Genomic DNA, 17,083 nt, shown 5'->3' with positions numbered 1-17,083 from the left:
AGAAACCTTGGATCTATGTTTTACTAAGATACATGCAAATTTGATTTTCCAAGGTTCTTAACGTAACTAGCATGGAATGGGGAACTTTAATACATAAAAGCTAGTAGGAGAGCATACCTTTCTTGTTGCTTGGATTCCTTGAGAACCTTGTGAGCCTAGAACCTCAAGTGTGATGCCTTAAATGTTTCACACAACACCACAACACTTTGGAATAACTTTGAGAGAAGTCCACACTCACTCAAAATCGGCTAGCCCTCTTGTTCTACACATAGTGCCGATTTTGGTAGCCCATGGGGTCCTTTTATAGTTGTGTCACAAGTAGGGTTACACCATGTAAACCCTAATTGACATGGCTTTTCATATTCCATGATCCATGGGTTTATAACCTCCATGGACTATCCATGGAGCACCTTATGGGTTTTATCCCAACTTAATAAACCATGGATCATTAGCCCACTATATAAGAATGGATGATTTACACAATCAACCCCATATATTTAATTAGTCTCAATTTTGATCACCAAATTAATTCTAAATTAATTCTTGATAAATACTAATTAAATAATATTATTAATATATTAGAACTTATAATATATTAATAAACCTTAAGTGTCCTTTCTCTCATTTAGTCTATCCAAGTGTTGCAATGACATGCAACCCAAATGGACCATGCCAATCGGGTCAAGTACATTCTAGAAATAGTTATGAACTTAGACACCTAATCCAACACTTGTTCCATTACCAAAGGGAGCAAAGCCAGTGGGATGCAAATGGATCTTTAAGAAGAATGAAGGGATACCACGAGTTGAACTAGCTCGGTTCAAGACAAGGCCGGTGGCGAAAGGGTTTTCTCAGAAATAAGGAATTTATTATCACGAGGTGTTCTCACCGGTCGTGAGGCACAACACAATTCGGGTTCTTTTGGTCATAGTGAGTGCAATTGATTTGGAGCCTGAACAGCTTGATGTGAAAAGTGCATTTCTTCATGGAAACTTAGAAGAGAAGATTTATATGTCCCAGCCAGAAGGGTTCCTTGATTCTAAGAAGGATCATGTATGTTTGCTGAAGTAATCTCTGTATGGTTTGAAGCAATCTCCAAGACAATGGTACGAGAGATTTGATTCATTCATGATCTCGAATGGCTACACTCGGAACCAGTTTGACAATTGTGTTTACTCAAAGGAATTGTCATCAGATTCCTACATATATATGTTGCTATATGTTGATTACATGCTCATTACATCCAAGGACATGGCTGGAATAAATGAATTGAAGGCGACCCTGAAGAATGAGTTCGAAATGAAGGATTTCGGAGCAGCAAAGAAGATACTTGGAATAGAGATACAAAGGGATAAAAAAGCAGTGTGGTTGTATATTTCTTAACAGAAGTACATTGATAAAGTTTTGCAATCCTTCAATTGTGATCAGTCCAATCCAGTTGGAACTCCTTTGGCGGCTCACTTTAAACTTGGTCCAAACACTATACCCACTACTAATGAAGAACAGAAGTACATTAGCATGGTTCCACCCTCAAGTGTTGTTGAAAGTCTTATGTATGCTATGGTCTATACCAGGCCTAATTTGGCTCATATAGTTAGTGTGGTTAGCAGGTTTATGAGCAATCTAGGGAAGACTCATTGGGAAGTTGTAAAGTGGATCTTACGATTCTTGAAGGGAACGACAGATGTTTGCTTGGTGTATGGATCTAATACGAAGAGTGACTTGGTGAGATATATTGACTCTGATTATGGTGGTGATTTGTTGAAACACGGTTCACAAACATGCTACAAATTCACATTATTTAGATGTGCCATCAGCTGAAGTCAACGTTACAAGATACCGTTGCTTTGTCTACAACTAAATCTGAATACATGTCCATGACGGAAGGAATAAATGAGGATATATGGTTGCAAGGGCTTATTCAAAGTATTGGTCTAAAGGTGGAGAAGATTGTCTTGTATTGTGATAGTCAAAGTGCTTTGAGTCTTGCTAAGAAACCTATGTATCACGAAAAGACAAAGCACATTGATGTCAGGCTGAATTTCATTCAGGATATTCTGGAAGGAGACAAGTTTTCAATACTAAAGATTGATAACAAGGTCAATCCATCAGATATGTTGACAAATTCGTTTCCCACGAAGAAGTTCAAGCTTTTTTTGGACTTAGTTCATGTTCGCAGGAGACAGGTCCCTCCGAGGACGAATGGCAGGATGGGAGAGGAAGTTCTTGTTCGAGGTGGAGCTCAAAGGATACTCAAGTCAATGTGGAGATTGTAAAATGTGACTTGAGCATTTGGATCATTCTCATGGAGCATTTGGAGCACTTCAAACTCAATGGAGCATGTGACAAAGGAACAGATCATTTGAGAATGGAATGGATCGTCTGAAAAAGGAACAGATCAAGTGCCAAAAGAACAAATCATATAAAAGGGGATTTGGAGCACTTAGGAGAAATATGGAGCAACAAAGGAACTTGTTGCGCCATCTGATAAAGGTTTGGGCTAAGAAGAATGTTGTTGTTCCAAGGGCATTCCTTCTTGCGCCAAGCTACTCCCTCTTGTGCCATGGGGAATCCCTCTTGCGCCATGGGGTATCCTTGTTGCACCATGGAGTATGTTGTTGCGCCAAGCATGGCCTTGTTGCGCCATGCATGTTCTTGTTGTGCCAAGATGGTGATGTTGCTCCAACCTAGAAGTTCTTGTGCCACAGTTGAAGCCTGTTGTGCCATCCACACACTTGTTGTGCCATCATGGCGCAAGATGGACCATCTTGGTCCCTGATGAGCCAAGTATTCTATAAATTCCTCTATGATGCTCAAGATCGTTCAATGATGCTCAGAAGCTGGTATTGTTCAAGGATTACACCATGATGTTGTTGGGTTTTGAGCATTCTAACACTTCCTAAGTGTACATGCAACCCTATTAAACCTTGGATCTATGTTTGTCTAAGATACATGCAAAATATTATTTTCCAAGGTTTATAACCTATCTAGCATGGCATGGGGTACTTTTAACCATAAAAGAACTAGATGAATTACATACCTTTTGTTGATTGTTGATTCCTTGGAGTTTGAGAGCCAAGCACCAATAATGTGAATGCCTCAAATGGAAATCACAAATCACCACAAACTTGGAAAATGTATGAGAGAGTATACTAACTCTTGATTTTGGCCACCACACTTACACACACATTAGAGTGTTTTTCATGCAACATAAGCTTGTTTATATAGTGTACATGGTTAGGGTGAAACCCTAATAACCCATGTCTTTTCCTCTTCCAAGGATCCATGGGTAAAAGCTCCATGGATCATCCATGGACTTCCATATAAGCTTAGCCCATTCCCAAATGAGTGTTAGCCCACACCATATAAATATAATAGCCCATGATTTAATTAGTCTTCCTTTTAATCACTAAATTAATTCATAATTAATTCAAGATTAAAACTAATTAAGTAACATGACTTTATATTAATATATTATAACTTATAATATATTAATAAATCGTAAGTATACAACTCTCATAAAATTATCCATAACTAGTTTGGGTGAAGTGCAACCCAAATGGACCATGTCGGGTCGGGTCAAGTATATACCAAATAAGTTATGGACTTAGACATCTTATCCAATAGACTCCCACTTGGATAAGTCTAATAACTGTATTTGCCTATATTACTTCAGGAACCAACCGGCAATCGTAGCTCTCGAAAACTCTTGTGAACTATGAAGCACCATTTTAGATAAGTGATCATATAATCCTCTGCTCTCATGATATCAGCCGGACAAATACATGGAACAATGTCTTACTTATTTTCTAGCAGTTGTTTCTCGATTTCCGATTTGTTTGACAAAGAACTTAACTGAACACATCAATTTAGTTCTGACCGGGCCCGGTACATGGGTCAACACAAAATCATTGAGGGGCCCAGATATCGCTTCTATTTCTAGAAGGAACAGATAAACTTCGACTCATATGCTTGTTCTACTACTTATTGAATTTCACACAAAGGCACGTTTTATAACATCAAGTTACTGATGCGTTTACGTGTAATCAATGCACAACCAACTCATAGGTAACAACTCATATCTCTAGGTTTGAAGACTTATATGATATTACCGTCTCACGATCACTCGAGATAAATTCCATGAAGTGATACAAGTGAGCGTGGGTTTATTCCAATACTCATAACTTATGAGTACTCATGAATGTTGTAGCAACCATTGCTATGGCTAAACACCTTTAGTCATCTACAATCCCAATTCATGACAGTCTTGATTCATACCTACTTCCGACATATGACCGACTGTGGAGAGTTTGAATAAATTAATTATTCTGGAAGTCAAAACATGCAAAACTGAAACAATAGTAAATAATTGACAATGATAGCAACACTTTACTCATAAATAAATCACAAATTTTATTCATCATCAAACGTCGATTACATTTTACAAGTTTCAGAAAAAGGTTATCTAATCTGTAAAACTAATATCGTCCCTCAGCCCGATGCGCCTCGCATGCTGCAAATGCTTCACCCTCGTCAGTCCCTTCGTAAGGGGATCCGCAGGGTTCTCATCTGACGATACCCTCTTCGCCACGAGGAGTCCCTCTTCTATCTTGTGTCTTATGAAGTGATATTTTCTGTCAATGTGTCGGGATCTGCCATGATCTCTTGGTTCCTTGGCTAAGGCAACCGCACTATTGCTGTCACAAAAAATCTCCATAGGCTCCTTAATAGCTGGTACAACTCCAAGGTCTCCGATGAAGTTCCTCAGCCATATCGCCTCCTTTGCCGCTTCACTCGCTGCTATGTACTCTGATTCACAAGTCGAATCAGCTACAGTCTCCTGTTTGGAACTCTTCCAAGTGATTGCCCCTCCATTTAAGGTAAAGACCCAGCCCGACTGAGAGCGGAAGTTATCCCTATCAGTCTGAAAGCTAGCATCACTATACCCTACTACTCTCAAGTCATCACTCCCACCAAGGGTAAGGATCCAATCCTTAGTCCTCCGCAGGTACTTGAGAATATTCTTTACCGCAGTCCAATGAGCCTTGCCAGGGTTCCCCTGATATTTGCTGACCATGCTCAAAGCGAAGGCCACATCAGGACGAGTACAAGTCATAGCATACATGATCGAACCAACAGCGGAAGCATAAGGTAATCGACTAATCTCAGCTATCTCATCTTCTGTACTCGGGCTCTGAGCCTTGCTCAGTTTGGCATTGCTTTGGATCGGTAATTCTCCTTTCTTGGAATTCTGCATGTTGAACCTTTTCAACACCTTATCCAAGTAGATACTCTGACTAAGTCCAATTAGTCTTTTACTCCTTTCTCTTAATATCCTTATCCCTAGGATATAGGTAGCTTCTCCAAGGTCCTTCATAGCAAAGCACTTCCCAAGCCAGGACTTAACCTCCTGCAAGGTTGGGATGTCATTTCCTATGAGTAGTATGTCATCCACATACAGTACCAAAAAACTAACTATACTCCCACTAGCTCTGACATACACGCAGGACTCATCTTCACTTCTTGAGAAACCAAACTCTTTGACCTTCTCATCGAAACAAAGATTCCAACTTCGAGATGCTTGTTTCAATCCATAAATGGATTTCTCAAGCTTGCATACTCTATTGGGGTACTCTGCACTGACAAAACCTTCTGGCTGATTCATGTAAACATCCTCAGCCAACTTTCCGTTAAGGAAAGCGGTTTTGACATCCATTTGCCATATTTCATAATCATGAAATGCAGCAATGGCTAGCATAACCCTAATAGACTTAATCTTTGCTACTTGTGAAAAGGTTTCATCATAATCAATTCCCTGAGTCTGAGTAAACCCCTTCGCAACCAGTCGAGCCTTATAAGTGTGCACCTTCCCATCCATGTCGGTCTTCTTCTTGAAGATCCATTTGCACCCGACTGTCTTACGGCCTGGTACATTGTCAACCAAGTTCCAAACTTGATTGTCATACATGGACTGTATCTCGCTGTCCATAGCCTCCTTCCATTTAGCAGACTCTGGGCCTGCCATGGCTTCCTTAACACTGTTAGGTTCATCCAGATTTACCAGTGTACTGTCACTGATAAATGTATCACCTTCCGTAGTAATATGAAATCCATAATAAAACTCAGGTGTGTTCCTAACCCTTGTGGAACGCCTCGGAAGTATAGACTCGTCAGCTGGATCAACAGGAATTTCCTCCTCAAGTTGATTGCTAGTGTCTGAGGTTCCTTCACCAATTGAGTCTTGAATTTCTTCAAGGTTAATTTGCCTCCCACTGTCTCCTTGGCTTATAAATTCTCTCTCTCGAAAGACCCCTCTCCTAGCCACAAAGACCACATTCTCACTGAGTCTGTAGAAGAGGTAACCAAAGTATTTTTGTGGGTAGCCGATGAAAATACACCTTTCACTTCGAGGTTCGAGCTTGTCATGAGTCTCGCGCCTCACGAAAGCCTCGCAACCCCAAATCTTGATGTGGTCCAAATTGGGAACTTTCCCAGTCCACATCTCATGAGGTGTTTTGGCAACCTTCTTTGTAGGGACTAGATTAAGGATGTGGGCGGCAGTCTCTAAGGCATACCCCCAAAAAGAGATTGGTAGCGAAGCTCGACTCATCATAGAGCGAACCATGTCCAACAAAGTTCGATTGCGCCTCTCAGCTACACCATTCAGCTGTGGTGTCCTGGGAGGTGTCAATTGTGAGACAATCCCACACTCCTTAAGATAGTCGAGGAACTCAGTACTAAGATACTCACCACCTCGATCGGATCGAAGCATCTTAATGTTCCTGCCCAATTGATTTTCTACTTCCTGTTTAAACTCTTTAAACCTTTCAAAAGTTTCTGACTTATGTTTGATTAAGTAGACATAACCGTATCTACTAAAATCATCAATAAAAGTCACATAATAGCGATTAGAATCCCTTGTGGCGGTTTTGAATGGTCCACATACATCAGTATGTATAAGGTCTAACAAACCCTCACCCCTTGCACAAGTACCAGTGAAGGGTGATTTTGTCATTTTTCCAAGTAGACAAGACTCACAACTATCATCCGACTTGAGGTCGAACGACTCCAAGACTCCATCCTTTTGGAGCTGGCCTATGCGTTTCTTGCTTACATGTCCAAGACGACAATGCCACAAAGATGCTTTATCCAAGCTAGTAGAAGAATCAATATATAATACATTATTTCCTAAATTATCTACAACCGATACAGCTTCATACACACCATCACAAGGTAATGCTTTAAAATAAAGAACATTATTAAAGAAAGCATTAATACTACCAACTTCATTATCAAAAGAAAAGGTAAAACCTTGTTTGTACAAAGCATGAAAGGAAATAATATTCCTCGCCATTTCAGACGAGTACACACATTTATTCAAATCTAACTTTAACCCACTATCTAGCAACAAAGTATAAACTCCAATCTTGGTAACAGGTGCAACCTTCTTGTTCCCCATGATTAAGTTTATCTTTCCGTGCTCCACATCCTCACTTCTTCTTAGGCCCTGCAAGTCACAACAGATGTGAATACCATAACCTGTATCAAGAACCTAAGAATTAGAATATGGTGAGTTATTAGACAATATAGTGTAAATACCTGCATGGGATGGTTTCACTTTCCCATCCTTGACATCCTGCAAGTACTTTGGGCAGTTTCGCTTCCAGTGCCCCTTATTTTGACAGTAGAAGCATTCAGCATCCTTAGGGATGGCAGAAGGAGTGATAGAACCACCTTTGGTTCCAGATGAGGAGCCTTCAAGGGACTTTCCCTTGGTACCCTTCGAAGGGTGCTTCCTCTTCTTCCCTTTGCCTTGCCCGATAGCCAAAACAGGGGTAGTAGTAGGAGTAGGAGTAGCAACCGACTTACTCTTAAGACCACTTTCGGCAGTCTTCAGAAGTCCTTGAAGCTTACTGAGTGTGACTTCCTCCTTGTTCATGTGGTATGTCATACGAAATTGATCATAACACGATGGCAAGGAGTGCAAAATGATATCAATTGCCAACTCCTCAGGGAAGTTCACATTCAGTTTCATTAGACGGTCCACATACCTTTGCATTTTCTGCATGTGGCTCGTGATTGGTTCGCTATCCTTCATACGGGTAGTGATCATGGAGGAGATTATTTCATACCGCTCTTGACGAGCACTCTGATGGTACCTTTCCATCAGATCCTGATGCATCTCAAAAGGGTAATAGTCCTCATAGGACTTTTGGAGTTCAGCTGTCATGGTGGCCATCATGATGCATGCCACCTTGGTGGCATCTCTTTCATGTGCCTGATACTCAACGACCTCCTCAGGAGTAGCAGTGGACTCATCAAGCTCCTTTAGCTCCTTATCGAGGACATATTCCTTGTCCTCGTAACGAGTAACCATCCTGATGTTCCGGATCCAATCCATGAAGTTGGAACCATCAAAGATGACCCTCCCACAAAGGTTCATGAGAGAAAAGGAGCCAGTAGGGTTAGAGCCCGAAGCTTTGTTGTTGGAAGACATCTGAAAAGAAGAAAACAAGTTTAGATTAGATATATCGAATCCTTAATAATACACCCAAATGTAATATTAAGGCTAGGATCCAACACAATATATTATAACTTAGAAGAGGGATGCCGTAATCTAAGCTATAATATATTTGAAGGTAGGTGAATGACGATTCACCAATTTCCACAATGAAAACAAAATGAATTATTAGGTTTAATTGGTTTTTGAAATTCCTAGATTCCTTTGAGATTCATTGAACTTTTCAATGGCATGTTTCAATCTCGATTGTGCCCTTCAAGTTTTGTGACTGGGATGCCGAGGATCACAAAACAAGGTGTGAATAACCATGCAAATTCACTTGGTACCCTTAATATTATCACCTAATCAATGTGCCGGTTAACCACACACGCTCCACCGATCTATGATAAACATTAAGTCACCCTTCGTGATCCTTACTAGTCCAAGTTAGTGTGCCGGTTAACCACACACGCTCCACCAACGACTTGGTAAGGTACAAAGTGTGAATTTCATGGGTTAGCACCATATTCACATTTTCCTAAAGTAACTAAGATTGGGAATTTATAAAAGGTTTAGTTACTTTATAATATTCATCATACTTTTAATGAGAATTTATAAGTCCTTGTCCTACCCGTTCGGCTGACGACCCTCCACCAGTCAAGCAAGTTGTGGGTGAGAGTGGACACCCATTAAGTTTCCATTTTATAGGCAACAACCTTATACCCACCTTATAGACTGGCTTCGTGAATGAGGCGTACTAGCGGTAAGACGACTTTGATCTTATACATATATATAATAATTAACCATTAATGTTATAAATAGTATAAGGGTTGAATTTTAACTTTTAAAACTCTAAGGGTTTGGAATTAAAGTATATTAAAGTGTGTGTAACTTTACAAATTCCAAAACTTAAGGACAAGTTTTGAAACTATTCAAAACTTTTCATTTCATAACTTATGAATTAAAGGTTCATAAAAATGAAGACTCTTCATTTCCATGTAACTTATGTGTTTTAAGTGTGTGTTTAAAAGAAGTGACCTTTGGATATCCATAACTTGAGGACAAATTATGGACTCCATTAAAACACATAAATGATCAAGAATTAATCCTAAACAATTCAGCAAATAATTCCTATCATCTTCTAAATTCATAAGAACATGAACATGATCATCAAAGTTTCAAGAATTATATGAACACATACAAAGCATGAAATTTTGATATAAGCTATTGTAAATGGATTAGAACAACCATTCACCAACTAAAACAAGTTTTAAAACACCAAAACAGTTTAGGGTAATGTTTCTAGTCCATTTCCAGCAGCAAAAGTCGAAAATCTGCATTCTGAGGCTCCTACTCGCCGAGTGCACGAACCTACTCGGCGAGTAGGATGAGTTTACACATGAACTCGGCGAGTCCCCCCATGGACTCGGCGAGTTCATCAGTCAGACAGCAAAAAATCGACTTTTTATCACTATTTTGCATCAAGTATCAAACAAACAAACCTAGGCTCTGACACCACTGTTGGGTTTTGAGCATTCTAACACTTCCTAAGTGTACATGCAACCCTATTAAACCTTGGATCTATGTTTGTCTAAGATACATGCAAAATATTATTTTCCAAGGTTTATAACCTATCTAGCATGGCATGTGGTACTTTTAACCATAAAAGAACTAGATGAATTACATACCTTTTGTTGATTGTTGATTCCTTGGAGTTTGAGAGCCAAGCACCAATAATGTGAATGCCTCAAATGGAAATCACAAATCACCACAAACTTGGAAAATGTATGAGAGAGTATACTAACTCTTGATTTTGGCCACCACACTTACACACACATTAGAGTGTTTTTCATGCAACATAAGCTTGTTTATATAGTGTACATGGTTAGGGTGAAACCCTAATAACCCATGGCTTTTCCTCTTCCAAGGATCCATGGGTAAAAGCTCCATGGATCATCCATGGACTTCCATATAAGCTTAGCCCATTCCCAAATGAGTGTTAGCCCACACCATATAAATATAATAGCCCATGATTTAATTAGTCTTCCTTTTAATCACTAAATTAATTCATAATTAATTCAAGATTAAAACTAATTAAGTAACATGACTTTATATTAATATATTATAACTTATAATATATTAATAAATCGTAAGTATACAACTCTCATAAAATTATCCATAACTAGTTTGGGTGAAGTGCAACCCAAATGGACCATGCCGGGTCGGGTCAAGTATATACCAAATAAGTTATGGACTTAGACATCTTATCCAACAGATGTTCCATGATGATGGATGTTGGGCCATTAGTGTTCATGATGCGCCACTTGTACATTATGATGCTCCACTATGGCACAAGGTGCTCCATCATGTATGTTTCTAATGCTCATGGGTTGTATGACATGGAAGAATGTTCCACAAGATGCTGCATGGCGGATTGTGATTGGTTGACACATTTCATGGGCCTATGGGCCAATGGGCTTGGCCCATTAGGGTTTTAGGTCTGATCCCTCAAGTATAAATAGGGATTCATGCTAGGTCGTTTAATATATTGAATTCTAGAGTGATAGGAGAATCTTTGTGTAATTGTACTTGTAACCACTTCTGAGAGCTTTGAAATAAAGAATACTCCCCTCCTTCTCGTGGACGTAGGTCACCTTGACCGAACCACATAAGATATTGTGTCTTGTGTGCTTATAGTTTTTTCTTGTTATCCGCTTTACTTCCTAACACTTTATGATAGGTCCCTCAAGATCATCTTTTTAGGATCAAAAAGTGAAGATAACGGGAATGGGTAATCGGGTTATTTAATTGTTGTGAAATATATATTTAAAAGATTATAATATTGTGGGTTGAAAACCCTATGTGCTCACCAGGGTCCCAAGCATGCCCTACTCATTTTCTTTGTATCACACGTAACTGTACAAATGTATAGGGATAGTGACATTTGAATCTACCGAGAGATTTAAGGAGTTTTAGGCCATTAAATCAATTGATGTAAGGCTTGTAAAGACTAGTTTAGGCTTATGTTTCTGTATCGATTATGACATTCCAAGTTTTAAAATATTAATGAAAACTATTTCTTCGGAAATGCTTTGATATTTATATTATCTCACATTAATAATTTTTGGGACAAATTCGGAACAAATAAAAGAACACTCTATTTTAAATAAGTATAAAGGAAAAGGTGTTTTTCGGACCATAAAATGAAAGATCTAGTATGCTCAAGAATCATATTAAAGTGATATTGTTAATTAACATATGAGACTAAATGGTCACACTAACAGCAACTTGATATAATTCATTATTTATTAGAAATTGATTTTAATAAATATTCAATAAACTCTTATAATTAAATTGGAAATTATTTATTTCGTGGAAATATTAATTTTCATTAGCAAGTAGCATATTATTTCATATGGTATGAATTAATAAGTCATGTACAACATTTTGGACCATAAGGACTTCTTGACTTTTACCAAAAGTTTAAGGTTTATATTTTATAAACTTGGTTTATAAAATATAAAGTTTTTGTCTTCTTTTGGTGAAGTATGGCCGAAAATGAGAGAGAGGTGAAGAGAGATGGTATTTTGATTACTTTAATCAAAAGTAAAGACTTTCTTTCAAGCATGGGGGACACCATGTCTTAGGGGCATGGGTTGTCTTAAAGGCTTAAGACCCTTTGTGTAATATATACACTTTATGAGGCTTGCATTTGGCTAGCTTTTCTATATTTCCAAAATCGTAACATGCTTATGCATGCGTTTTCTCTCTCATTTTTTATCATCTTATGAAGATATTACTTGCTTTTATACTCTCTTGAAGTTCATACTTTGGTTATGAACTTCAAGCTTAAGAGTTAAGAGTTATAGACTAGCATCTACATCAAGTTGGCTTCTTGTTGGTGTCTCTAAAGTTCATCATTCTTAGTCAACTTCCAATCCTCCTAAGAGGATCCAAAGAACTACAAAGGTTGTTATTTGTTCTTCTTCTTCTTTGGTTGTGTTTGTTTTCTTTCCAAACTTTGCAAGAAGATCCTTGGTGGGTTTTAACTTGTTTACGTTATTCAAAATCATCAAGTCTTCCGTTGCTAAATCTTATGTTTTTTAAACTAATTTTGAATAAAAACCCAACAATTGGTATCAAGAGACACCTTGTAAGTTTGTTTAGATTTTGATTTTTGGAAATCTTAGTTTTTGGAGAATATGGATAACTAGGTTTTGTATAAAAACAAGTTCATACATATTTTCTATGACAACTTTATAATTGTTATTATATGTGACAAAAGTTTCCATGCATCTTTTGTCATTTTAAAGTTGACTTAAAAAAAACAAAGGTTGTTTAATGTGTATGTTAATATGTATGATGTGCATAAACTAGCCAAGGAACAGTGTGTTTGTTGTGTTGTTGTGTTGGTTGTTTTATAAAAATGGTTGTAATAATTTATTTATTCATATGATATTTAATAAATTAAATAGAATAGTTTTCTTGGTTTATTTTTGTAAGTAATAGATTAGTTGTTAGAAATAATTTATTTGTACAAATATATAATAAGAAATGAAGTTGGAGCCATTTTTTTGAAGACCAAATAGCAATTTTCGAGTTTAATTTTCACTATGAAATGTTAGTGACAGTTTCTGAAAAGTGTCACTATGTTGTTTACAAATGGTTGTTGAACTTTTAGCGACAGTTGCTGAATTTTAGCTTTCAAGAAGTTCTTCAAATCTTTTGAAAGCAAACGGTGTTTTTTCAAGTGGGAGCTTCTACAATAACATTACAAGAAGATTCTTGTTCCCTTAAAATGTAGCTTTAGGAATGGACTTGACATTTTTGTGTTGGCTCACAAAAAAATATCATTAGTTGGTTATGTTTATGCACATATAAGTTTATGCATGTTTGTGTTGTTTATTTTATGCAATTATTATGTGTGGTTGATAAATTAGTTTTTCACATGCTAAAATAATTTTTGGACAAAATAAACTTCACATGGAGTTTGGTTTTCAAAATTTATAATGTGGACATAAGATGTAACAAGTTATAGTTTTAAAATAAAATCCGGTTTTATAAAAACGTTAATAATGTCAAATTTTGAAATACTCAAATATATATTTTAAAATGGTGATTTTTATAACTTATACAAACTCCAAATATATAAGTAATAAAAGAAAGTTTTATTAAAGATATAAAAGGTTTAATTCACTCAAACTTAATACCAATTATTAAAATTGAATCGCGTTAAATTATAATAAAAACTAGTTTTTTATATAGAACCTTTAAAAGTGATTTTCTTTTGAAAATTGGTACCATGGTTTATTATATTCATGTAATAACCAGGATATCATATGTTTTTAAAACTAGAATTATAAAACATATAAAAGACCCTTTTACAAACCTCAAATCTATACAATCCTTTTTGAAAAGCACTCGCACATCTCTTGTATGCACTAGTGGGATAAAGGATACCTACCCGCTTAGTGTTATATTTTGATAGTCGGGGTGTCTTCACGATTTATATAACCAAGTTATATGCCGATTACATCAGTTTTTCAAATTGGATGATTTGATCGGAAATCTTTTGTGATAAAGGATACCTAAGCAAGAGAGTTCTGAGGCATAGATGGGATCAAACATGTATAACTAAATTTGTTATTAGCGATCCCATAAATTTAGGAATTATATAGTAAGATACAATTAATAATCGATATCTACCAGGTTGAATTCAAGTGGATGGGATAAAGGATACCTAACCATTTATTTGTTTTGCAACTTGGATCCTAGACTTTGATAATTAATGTTTTTGGAAACTAAAAGGGTATTAATTATTAAAGAATTCAAATATAGAAAATACTAAATGAACTTTGTTAAAGTTTTGTAGTTAAATAATTCATTCTCATTACCAAGAATTGTCATTTTCTTTAATGACTTAATGAAACAATAACATTCACTAGATGCAACTTCAACGAATGGGTTCATGTCTTAAGAGACAATCTCGTAAGACATATGAAATTATATACACTTAAAGGTCCAAGTCCTAAACTATTTGCTTTGAGCAATAAGCCTAAACATGATGCCTAGTAAAGGCATCACTGTGATGCCAAAGATGTTTCTAACATCAAACTAGGAATAGTAAAATGCACAAAAGAGTCACCTTGTATGATCTAGGAGGCCCATGTTTTATGGACTGAACACATTTAAGCCCAACAAATCCAATAAGGCCCACATAGATAGATCTTGTTTCTTTTATGGAGAAACTGGACACTGGAAGAGGATCTGCTCCTCTTATCTGGAAAGAAAGTATGGAAGAGACTAGTACTTCAGGTATCTACTAGATAAACTCATAATTTTCATATAACACTTAGGTACTTGGTACTTAAATGTTAATCTAATATTTGTAAATGGCTTGTAGGTATTTACAAAGAGTAACCAGTTGAGCATAATCAATTTGGAACTACACTCTCAGAGTTTAGTTTATTAATTATGCTAGTAACATAATGTACTTGTAATATAAAACAATGTTTGTTTTGGAACAGTGTATGTTTTAATTTAGCTTGCTTAAATATATCTCTCAGTTTAATTTATGAATGATTGATTATATACTTAAATCGTTTTACATAACGATCACCTTCATATTCAGAAATGATTAAAATTCTATTTATGATACTAGATCTGTTAATAAGAATTATAAATGAAATATCAATGTTTTATAAATAACAAGTTCTATATGCAAAAAAAATGACTTAAACTTGTTTTAAATCAAATTCATCTTTGACATTGTTATCTATATTATATAAATGACATTCACATATTCCAACTTCAAGAAAGAGAACCTTGAAGGCAAATAATGTAGTTTATTTGACATATGCAAATCTTATTTATATATAAAAGATTCCTAATGATATGTTCATTAAGTAGTAGAGAAAATAATTATGAAGGAACTATACACTATGGTGTATGACTTCCTTTCTAATGAATGTTTAAGATTTTGCACAAGATACCAAATCAACTTTATTAATAACTATAGTAGTTTCAATTATATTTTACATGGTAAAGCATAATTATGAAACTTTTGTTTAAGTTTTCAAATATAATGTTGAAATGCAAACTGGTAAGAACTATCTAAGGCCTTAGTGATAATAAATGCTGAATTAAATCCTACTTGGCATGATTTCCTTTCTAATTGGTAGAAATGTCCTCATTTTATTTTTTTGGGATAAAACCTAGAACATTATCATTTGTACCTTGAGTACAAACACCGACTAACTAGTAGATATAACATTTCTTCATAAGATTTTGTATGGAAATGCTCCTCCCTATCTTACATAAATGTTTTATGGATTTAAAGTCTATGTTGGACTAAAGCTTCTAAACCCAAAATCTACTAAATACATATTTGTATATAATATTCTAAATTTGGCTTAGATAATTATATGCAAACCCACCAAGAATAAGTTTTCTTATTTCTTTGATAGATTAGTTAGTAGAAAGCAAGCTTCTAATGACAAAGCAAGTGGGAGGTACATGGAACTTGAAGCAGCTCAAGAACCATAACTCGATGTAGTTATAGTTGGTACTAGTTTTAACAAGGATTGTTAAACTTGAATAATAGTTATTCACAGACACAAATTGTTCGCATTAGTGGTAGAAATCATCTATGACTTGATAAATGTTTAATCTCTCATTGATGAGCTTTTATTGATGGTTTCTAGAAAATCCATTAAATACGAAGATGTTATATCAGATCTTGGATCTGATTTATGACTTAGAGTCATGAACATGAGATGTAATCCATGTATGATATTCATGTATGGTCTTGATTGAACTTCCTCCCTATAGCTAGTCAGGAAGGAGTAAGTGATTCTTCTAGAAAAAATGCACTACATGGATAACCATACACATTTAAAGAAAGACTTGTTATAAAAGGATTTCCTCATACTCATGCCATTGACTGTGGTCCTTATCATACTCATGACATTGACTATGATCAAACCTTTTTCACAAGTAGCTAACAAGGATATTGTTTATTATAAATTCATATTCTCAATATAAAATATAGCAAATAGATTTCAAGAAAGACTGTTTTTCTTAATAGACATCTACTAGAGGATATATATATATATATATATATATATATATATATATATATATATATATATATATATATATATATATATGGATTAGCCTAGAGGTTTTCTTAATCCATGTTATCCTAACAAAATGTGTAAAGCTTGAGATCCACTTGTGGATATTAAGCAAACATCTTAATGTTGTAATCATCATTTTAATATGAAACCATAAGGTATGCTTTTATATCAAAATGAATAGAACATGTGTGTTTACTAAGAACTAGTGGGAGTGTAGTGACATTCCTAGTCTTGTATGAATGAGACATACTTAATCATAAGAAATTACATTTTGACCATTCCATGTCTTTTCGCCTTGACTCATAATGTGTTTCTAAAATGAAAGACTTAGGAAGGACAAGATACATTCTTGGAATGTAAAATCTATAAAGATAGATAAAATGAATTTTAAAAGTTTTATATCTTTATGCATATATGGACAATATCTTGAAAGGGATCAAGATAC

This window comes from Lactuca virosa, chromosome 8 (assembly GCF_052849685.1).
Source record: "Lactuca virosa cultivar CGN04683 chromosome 8, Lactuca_virosa_CGN04683_v6, whole genome shotgun sequence".
Classification (NCBI taxonomy): domain Eukaryota; kingdom Viridiplantae; phylum Streptophyta; class Magnoliopsida; order Asterales; family Asteraceae; genus Lactuca; species Lactuca virosa.
This window is presented reverse-complemented; position numbering follows the sequence as displayed.